Source organism: Chiloscyllium plagiosum, chromosome 7 (assembly GCF_004010195.1).
Source record: "Chiloscyllium plagiosum isolate BGI_BamShark_2017 chromosome 7, ASM401019v2, whole genome shotgun sequence".
Taxonomy (NCBI): Eukaryota; Metazoa; Chordata; class Chondrichthyes; order Orectolobiformes; family Hemiscylliidae; genus Chiloscyllium; species Chiloscyllium plagiosum.
Window position 1 is genome coordinate 44,635,745 of NC_057716.1, and position 9,524 is coordinate 44,645,268.

Genomic DNA, 9,524 nt, shown 5'->3' on the forward strand with positions numbered 1-9,524 from the left:
ACTAAAAATTTGCCCCTTACAGGCATGATTCCCACTAATGTGAACACTTAACACCAACAGGAATTCTTGGGCTGTCATTAATTAAATATAGCATAAAGTTGTTTATAGGAGCTAAACATTTTCTGGATAGGGTACCTGATGAAGTTTGTTGATTATAAACTTGTTATAAAAGAGGTCATGGTACCCCAGGGAGAAATATAAATAGGAAATATGTATATACTTACCATTCTGCAGTCTATGGATTTCAATCACTGCAGTTCTTACCTGAGGTCATTATATTCTTCCAGAATCCTTGCGTTACATTAATATTGATAATAAAATTCATGTAAATTCTCCATTTTCACATTTTCCAGTCTTATTTTATTAATTGTGTGAACTTCTTGTCAGCAGGAGGTTTAGACATTTTGTATTATTCTTTCTCACATGGACACAATTCTTCACTGTTAGCCAACTTGAAGAGAGGCAGAAATATTCCATTTTCTAATTATATGGACAACAAAATAGCATATAAAGCTGTAAACTAATCTCTATCCTGTAAAAACCAAAACAAATAGTTCCAAAATATTTCTTTCCCTCTTCTTTATGATGCCATGGTTAAAAATTAATTTTTGACCGAGCAATTTGTGAACTAGTTCAATGTGTAATCAGCAATAACAAGGAAATTATTTACGATGGCACTTATCTTCATTACCTTCTGAGATGGAATTGTAAAAATAGTTACCTTGATTATAAATGTAAAATCCCAAATTAATTTATTATACTGTAAACTACAGAGTTTGCACTAAATTAAAATTCAGTTTTATGCAAGTCTATCAAAAATAATGAATCTGTGAAGAAACTGTGAACTCTGCTCCTAAAGATTATTAATTGACTGAAATTGAAGTTTTTGTGCATGTTTATTCATAAAACAGTGCCAATACAAAGTAACGGGGCATACAAAATCAAAGACTATCAGTCATAAGTGAAGACTGCAGATGCTGGAGATCAGAGTCTTCATTAGAGTGGTGCTGGAAAAGCACAGCAGGTCAGGCAGCATCCGAGGAGCAGGAAAATGGATGTTTTGGGCAAAGCACTTCGTCAGGAATGAAGGCAGGGAACCTTCAGGTTGGAGAGATAAATGGGAGGGGGTGGGGCTTGGGAGAAGGTAGCCAAGAGTACAATAGATGGATGGGGGTGGGGTTGAAGGTGATAGGTCAGAGAGGAGGGTGCAGCAGATAGGTGGGAAGAAAGATTGCCAGGTAGGACAGGTCATGAGGATGGTGCTGAGCTGGAAGGTTGGAGCTGGGGTAAGGTGGGGAGAGGGGCAATGATTTTTGCCCAAAAGCGGCTTTTGCCCGAGACGTCGATTTTCCTGCTCCTGGGATGCTGCCTGACCTGCTGTGCTTTTCCAGTACCACTCTAATCTAGACTAAAATATACAACTGCTTGGCGAAACAAAGAAAATTTTGCAATACTGAATCACCACAGGCTATGACAGACGCAATCATCAAAACTGACAACGGTCTGATTATTTCAGCATATTTTCTCTTCATTTCTCAACATAATAATAAATCATGCTGGTCCTTTCAATATTGACCATTCTTTGATTGCGAAAATGGGTGTTAAACACAATAGAGATTTAAATCACTTGGCATAATTTAAATCTAATACTATTTATCTTAGATTATAAAAGCACCAAGGTTGGCACCCTGAATTGCATTAGTTTCACTATGCCAGCTGCCAGTTTTGTGCATTGATCTTACCCAAATGGTATCTGTGCCTCTCACATGCCTATCTTTGGTGCAGGCTGCGATGGACATCACTTTGAGTGAGGTCATTAACATGGGTTTTGGGCATGTGCACCATAAGAATTCAGAGTGGATAGATTGTGATGTCAGTCTGTGTGCAACATCAGTTCAATTCTAATGCTGCCATGTTCAACCTCAGCATGCTAGCTGAATGTGTGATCTGCAGCAGGGATTCCCATTCCTAACTACATTTGGGTTAGATGCTGGTTGATGTTTATTGGCTGAATTTGCAGAAATGCTGTAGGTTTTCTAATGCTACTTAAGGTTTGTGGTGTCTATCAAGAGTGATGTTGCACTGGTGACTGTCTTAGTTCTAAATTCAAGAATTATGCTCTATTCATGGATGCCGTTGGTACTCCCAGTGTGGCTGAGAGTTTGAGCAGAAGGGGTGCCGAGGAGGACAATATAATAAACCAAAGAACTGTGGATGTTGGAGATCTGAGCCAAAAACAGAAATTGCTTGCAAAACTCAACATGGAGAGAAAGCACAGTTAATGTTTCGTGTCCAGTGACCGTTTGTCAGGACACAAATTCTTCATTTTCTGTTCTGATGTAGAGACACCGGACGCAAAATATTAACTCTGCTCTCTCCCCACAGATGCTGACAGATCTGTTGAGTTTCTGTAGCAATTTCTGATTTTGTTACGTAGGAGGACAAGCTGCTAAAAGAGATATGTCAAGGGAAGACAAAGGCACTCAAAAGGTGGCTATTCCAGCACAAAACTTCAGGAACATGTTCTCTTACCTCAACCTCACTGAGACAGAGCATGTGGAATATTTCTAACTTTCAGAGATGGTGCTCACTGCAATCTGCATCTTTTGCGGGCAACATTAGAGCAGAATGAGAATCCTGTTTCAAGAAGCTGTAAAACTTCTTGAAGCCCATAAATATTTACTTTTGCCTTGGAGCAGTTTCCCACCAATATTGCGTAAGAGAGGTGACATAGTCTCCATGTGAAAGGAAAAGGGGAATATGCCAACAGAGAAGCAGGAAGAATGGCTGGATCACTTTGCCAAGATAACAGGCTTCCCTATGATTCAGAATGCCATCAGTTGCACAAATGTTGCTTTGTGAGCACTGCATCTGAATTCCAAAGAAAAATCACAAGTTCAAAGAGTTCCATTCCCTCAACATGAATCTGGTGTATGATAATTCCCAGTACATCATGCAGGTCAATACCCATATCTTGGCAGCTTTCATAATTGGTTTACTCTGCAAGGCCAACTAACGTGACCGCCACCTTGTAAGACCAGAGGATGGCTAAAGTGAGCGCCTTCTCCCCAAATTAGAAATATTCCACACACTCTCCTTCAGTGAGGTTGAGGTAAGATGCATTGTGGAATGGCTGCCTTTTAGCTGCTGGGTCAAAAGGTTTGTCACTAATGATCTGGGTCCCATTTCCAGTATGCAACCCAAACACATGCATACAGCATGCAGACAGTATGAACCATGCTGCTGGGAGTTTTGCTGCTTAACATGCTGGGGGCTGGTGCAAAAGAAGCCACTGTAGAATTGGATTACAAGCTACTCCTAAAAAAAACCTTTGAATTTCACAGGTCAGTGTGCAGGAGGCCAGAGCCAGAAAGAGAGCAGATGGGGGCAGCAAGTCCATATACATAGGAACCTCAATTGTCCAAACGAGATGGGTGGGCACTATTTCATTTGGATAATTGATTATTCGGTTAGTTGATTTCCTCTGGGGCTTGGAGCTTTCTATGAAGTCTGCTCCCCGTTCAGGAGACTAGACAAAAGCACACAGTGCCTGAGACCCTGCCCCCCCCCCATTCACCCCCAACACCGGAGTCCCAACACCGCGCCCTCCATCCATCCCCATCCACCTTCCGAACTCCATCTGCACCCCCGCACACCCCAGCCCCACCCTGGGCAACCAGACTGTACACGAACAGTAAGACTGCTGCTGCCTTTGTGGGGTAAGTCTCCAAATAGCATGCGCGTGCACGCACACAGACACAGACACAGGCACACACAAACAACTTTTTGACAGGTTCCACCTTTGCCCTGTACAGGACAATGTTGAACAGATTATCTGGGGAAGGGGGGGGTTTAGGGTATACCCCTATGTAGAACTCCAGGGAAAGTGTTGGGGGGGAGAGAGAGAGAGAGAGAGAGAGAGAGGGCAGGAGGTCAGTCATCTAAAGACAGTGTCTGGACTGTCCAGGATTGTTCTCAGGGAGCATTTCAGTTCATTGTATTGGTAAACAAAAGATGCTATCAGGGATGAAACAGCTCTTTGACATAATGTTTCTATCAGGACCTTGAAATCCCCTTCGGATAATTGGATATTTGGATTATTGATATTCAGATAATCAAGTTCCTCTGTATTTCCGAATAAAGGAATGTGGATGGGGAAGACTTGCACATATATTGGAAAGACAATATCTGTGACATCCAAAATGAGGCTTGAAGATTTGCCTAACTAAAAGAGTACTAAGGGAAGATATTCCCAGAAATACATCCAGGGAAGTTATTTGGGTGGAACCAAGAAATAAGAAAGGGATGATCACCTTGTTGGGATTGTATTATAGACCCCCTAATAGTCAGAGGGAAATTGAGAAACAAATTTGTAAGGAGATTTCAGTTATCCGAAGAGAATAATAGGGTGGTTATGGTAGGGGATTTTAACTTTCCAAACATCGACTGGGACTGCCATAGTGTTAAGGGTTTAGATGGAGAGGAATTTCTTAAGTGTGTACAAGAAAACTTTATGATTCAGCATGTGGATGTACCTACTAGAGAAGGTGCAAAACTTGACCTACTCTTGGGAAATAAGGCAGGGCAGGTGACTGAGGTGTCAGTGGGGGAGCACTTTGGGGCCAACGACCATAGTTCTATTAGATTTAAAATAATGATGGAAAATGATAGACCAGATCTAAAAGTTGAAGTTCTAATTTGGAGAAAGGCCAATTTTGACAGTATTAGGCAAGAACTTTCAAAAGCTGATTCGGGTCAGATTTTCGCAGGTAAAGGGACAGCTGGAAAATGGGAAGCTTTCAGAAGCTTCTGTTCCTCCGAGGGGTAAGAAGGGGTAAGATAAAGGAACATTGGATGACGAGAGCGGAGGAGCTTCTCATCAAAAGAAAGAAGGCAGCTTACGTAAGGTGAAGGAAGCAAGGGTCTTGCTCAGCTCTGGAGGATTACAGTCAGGTGAGGAAGGAGCTCAAAAATGGTCTGAGGAGAGCCAGGAGGAGGCACGAGAAAGGCTTGGCAGGAAGGATTAGGGAGAATCCAAAGGCATTTTACACATATGTGAGGAATAAGAGAATGATCAAAGAAAGAGCAGGGCAGATCAGGGATAGCATAGGGAACTTGTGTATAGAGTCTGAGGAGGTAGGGGAAGCCCTAAATGAGTTTTTTGCTTCTGTCTTTACTAAAGAAAAGGACCTTGTAGTGAATGAAACCATTGAGGAGCAGATAAGCATGCTGGAACAGATAGAGATTGAGGAAGCTGATGTGCTAAAAATTTTGACAAGCATTAAGATTGACAAGTCACCAGGGCCAGACCAGATTTGTCCTCAGCTGCTTTGGGAAGCGAGAAATGTGATTGCTTCGCCGCTTGCGAAGATCTTTGCATCCTTGCTCTCTACTGGAGTCGTACCTGAGGACTGGAGAGAGGCAAATGCAATTCCTCTCTTCAAGAAAGGACATAGGGAAATCCCCGGCAATTACAGACCAGTAAGTCTCATGTCTGTTGTTTGCAAGGTGTTAGAAAGGATTCAGAGGGATAGGATTTATGACCATCTGGAAGAGCATGGCTTGATTAAATGCAGTCAGCACAGCTTTGTGAGGGGCAGGTCATGCCTCACAAATCTTATTGAGTTCTTTGAGGATGTTACTAGAAAAGTTGATGAGGGTCGAGCAGTGGATGTGGTGTAGATGGACTTCAGTAAGGCATTTGATAAGGTTCCCTTGGTAGGCTCATTCAGAACGTCAGGAGGAAGGGATACAGGGAAATTTATCTGTCTGGATACAGAATTGGCTGGTCGACAGAAGACAACAAGTGGTAGTGGAAGGAAAGTATTCTGCCTGGAAGTCAGTGGTGAGTGGTGTTCCACAGGGCTCTGTTCTTGGGCCTCTACTCTTTGTAATTTTTATTAATGACTTGGATGAGGAGATAGAAGGATGGGTCAGCAAGTTTGCAGACGACACAAAGGTTGGAGGTGTCATTGACAGTATAGAGAGCTGTTGTAGGCTGCAGCGTGACATTAACAGGATGCAGAGATGGGCTGAGAGGTGGCAGATGGAGTTCAACCTGGATAAATGCGAAGTGATGCATTTTGGAAGGTCAAACTTGAAATTTGAGTACAGGATTAAAGACAGGATTCTTGGCAGTGTGGAGGAACAGAGGGATCTTGGTGTGCAAGTACATAGATCCCTTAAAATTGCCACCCAAGTGGACAGGATTGTTAAGAAAGCATATGGTGTTTTGGCTTTTATTAACAGAGGGATTGGGTTTAAGAGCCGTGAGATCTTGTTGCAGCTCTATAAAACTTTGGTTAGACCGCACTTGGAATACTGTGTCCATTTCTGGTCACTCTACTATAGGAAAGATGTGGATGCTTTGGAGAGGGTTCAGAGGAGGTTTACTAGGATGCTGCCTGGAATGGAGGGCTTATCTTACGAAGAGAGGTTGACTGAGCTCGGACTTTTTTCATTGGAACAAAGAAGGAATAGAGGGGACCTAATTGAGGTGTAGAAGATAATGAGAGGCATAGATAGAGTTGATAGCCCGAGACTTTTTCCCAGGGCAGAAATTGTTAACACGAGGGGTCATAGTTTTAAGCTGTTTGGCGGAAAGTATAGAGGGGATGTCAGAGGCGGGTTCTTTACGCAGAGAGTTGTGGGAGCATGGAATGCGTTGCCAGCAGCAGTTGTGGAAGCGAGGTCATTGGGGATATTTAAGAGACTGCTGGACATGCATATGGTCATTGGGGATATTTAAGAGACTGCTGGACATGCATATGGTTTATACATTAGGTTGACCTTATATGTGGATCAATGGTCGGCACGACATCGTAGGCTGAAGTGCCTGTTCTGTGCTGTACTGTTCAAAAAGAAAATGAGATAACAAGAATTCAGAGACAGTACATTCCAATTAAGGTGAACAGAAAGGCTGGTAGGTGTAGGGAATGCTGGATGACAAGAGAAAGTGAGAGTTTGGTTCAGGCAAAAAAGGAAGCATATGTCAGGGGGTATAGTCAGGGTAGATTGAGTGAATCCTTAGAAGAGTACAAAGGCAGTAGGAGTATACTTAAGAGGGAAATCAGGAGGGCAAAAAGGGAACATGAGATAGCTTTGACAAGTAGGGTTAAGGAGAATCCAAAGGGTTTTTACAAATATATTAAGGATAAAAGGGTAACTTGGGAGAGAATAGGGCCCCTCAAAGGTCAGCAAGATGGCCTTTGTGTGGAGCTGCAGGAGATGGGGGAGACACTAAACGAGTTTTTTTGCATCAGTGTTTACTGTGAAAAAGGACATGGAAGATATAGAATGTAGGGAAGTAGATGGTGACATCTTGAAAAATATCAATATTATAGGGGAGGAAGTGTTTGATGTCTTGAAACACATAAAAGTGGATAAATCCCCAGGACCTGATCAGGTGTACCCTAGAACTCTGTGGGAATCCAGGGAAGTGATTGCTGGGCCTCTTGCTGAGATATTTGTATCATCAATAGTCACAGTGAGGTGCTGGAAGACTGGAGGTTGGCAAACATGGTGCCACTGTTTAAGAAGGGTGATAAGGACAAGCCAGGGAAATATAGACCAATGAGCCTGATGTCATGGTGGGCAGGTTGTTGGAAGAAAGCCTGAGGGACAGGGTGTACATTATTTGGAAAGGCAAGGACTGATTAGGGGTTGTCAACATGGCTTTGTCCATGGGAAATCATGTCTCCCAAACTTGATTGAGTCTTTTAAATAAGTAACAAAGAGGATTGATGAGGGCAGAGCAATATACAAGATCCATATGGACTTCAGTAAGGCGTTTGACAAAGTTCCCCATGGGAGACTGGTTAGCGAGATTCGGTATCATGGAATATAGGGAGAACTAGCCATTTGGATACAGAACTGGCTCAAAGGTAGAAGACAGACGGTGGTGGTGGAGGGTTGTTTTTTAGACTGGAGACCTGTGACCAGTGTAGTGCCACAAGGATCAGCACTGGGTTCAGAAAATACTTACAAGGATGTTGCCAGGGTTGGAGGATTTAAGCTATAGCCAGAGGTTGATTAGGCTGCAGTTATTTTCCCTGGAGCGTTGGAGGCTGAGGGGTGACCTTATCGAGGTTTATAAAATCATGAGGGACATGGATAGGGTAAATAGACAAGATCTTTTCCCTGGGATATATGGGTCATAGGTTTAGGGTGTGAGGGGAAAGATATAAAAGATACCTAAGGGGCACCTTTTTCACGCAGAGGATGATACGTGTACGGAATGAGCTGCCAGAGGAAGTGATGGAGGCTGGTACAATTGCAACATTTAAAAGGCAGCTGGATGGGTATCTGAATAGGAAGGGTTTGGAGGGATATGGGCCGGGTGCTGGCAGGTGGGATTAGATTGGGGTGGGATATCTAGTCGGCATGGATGGGTTGGACCGAAGGGTCTGTTTCCGTGCTATACATCTCTATGACTCTATGGCTTGGAATTATTACAATATAGTTTTAATATTATGTGAGCCAGTTGCCCAGCAGATCCTTTTCCTTTCAAATATCACAAGATAATTATAAAGAATATTCACATCTCTCTCCAAGCATGAAAGTAGGTAATAAAACATAAACTCAATTTTTTACTGTCATTCCTTGCTGTTTCATGAATTAAATGCGAAGTGATTCCATACATCTTTGCTTCCATGGCTGTTCTTTTCTATCTCAAGCAAACCCATTTACTGAACTCTGTTAAAGGAGCAATCTCTTATTTCTTTTCCTACCTTAAATTTATCCACTTAAAGGAACAGCAACTTAATTAATTCATTGAATTTAGTTCTTTAGAAGCAAAATATTTCTTCAAATCTTTGACATTTTGGATAACATTAATTTCCATCCACGTGAGAATGTAATGTCTTTGGAACAAGAGTAGTCAGGTGGCAATATTCAATATTGCCCTGCAATACGGGGAAGGAAGGACGCATTTCACAACATTTTGATTGGTTACGCAAAACAGTTCAAGGTTGACTGAAAGGTTATCCCAGTTTAGGTGGACAGAAAAGGGGGCAGGCCTCAAGTTAGGACTGCTTATTTTTGGCTGTCGTGCAAGAAAGAAATCAAGAAGAGTTGACCTGCTCTATGTTATCAGACCTCAAGAAATCCTGGAGATCTGAGAAAATGGGAAGTTCACTAGATTTATATTGAGAGAATCTCTGAGGTACTCAGAGAAGCCAATAAGTATCTGAAAGAATGAATGTTGAAAAGCAGAATTTGCTTCACACAACTGAGCAAGGATAAAGTTTCAGGAAAATTGAGGGATATATAGGGGTGAAGCTAGCTGTGCTGGTGACTTAATACTAAAGTACAGTTTTGGAGTCAAGGGGAGCATGAATCTGGGACAGTAGGGTGATGGGTTAAAGTCACAGGAGTTGTTGAGACGGTCCATTATGGAATGAGCTTTGACAGGGAGTTCCAATGCTGGGTTGGCAAAGTGATAGCTTGTCATTCCTTGTGATGTTTAATGAAATCTGATCACCCACCATGTCATTAAGGTCTGGGGGAGTTGCTGAGACAGCTAT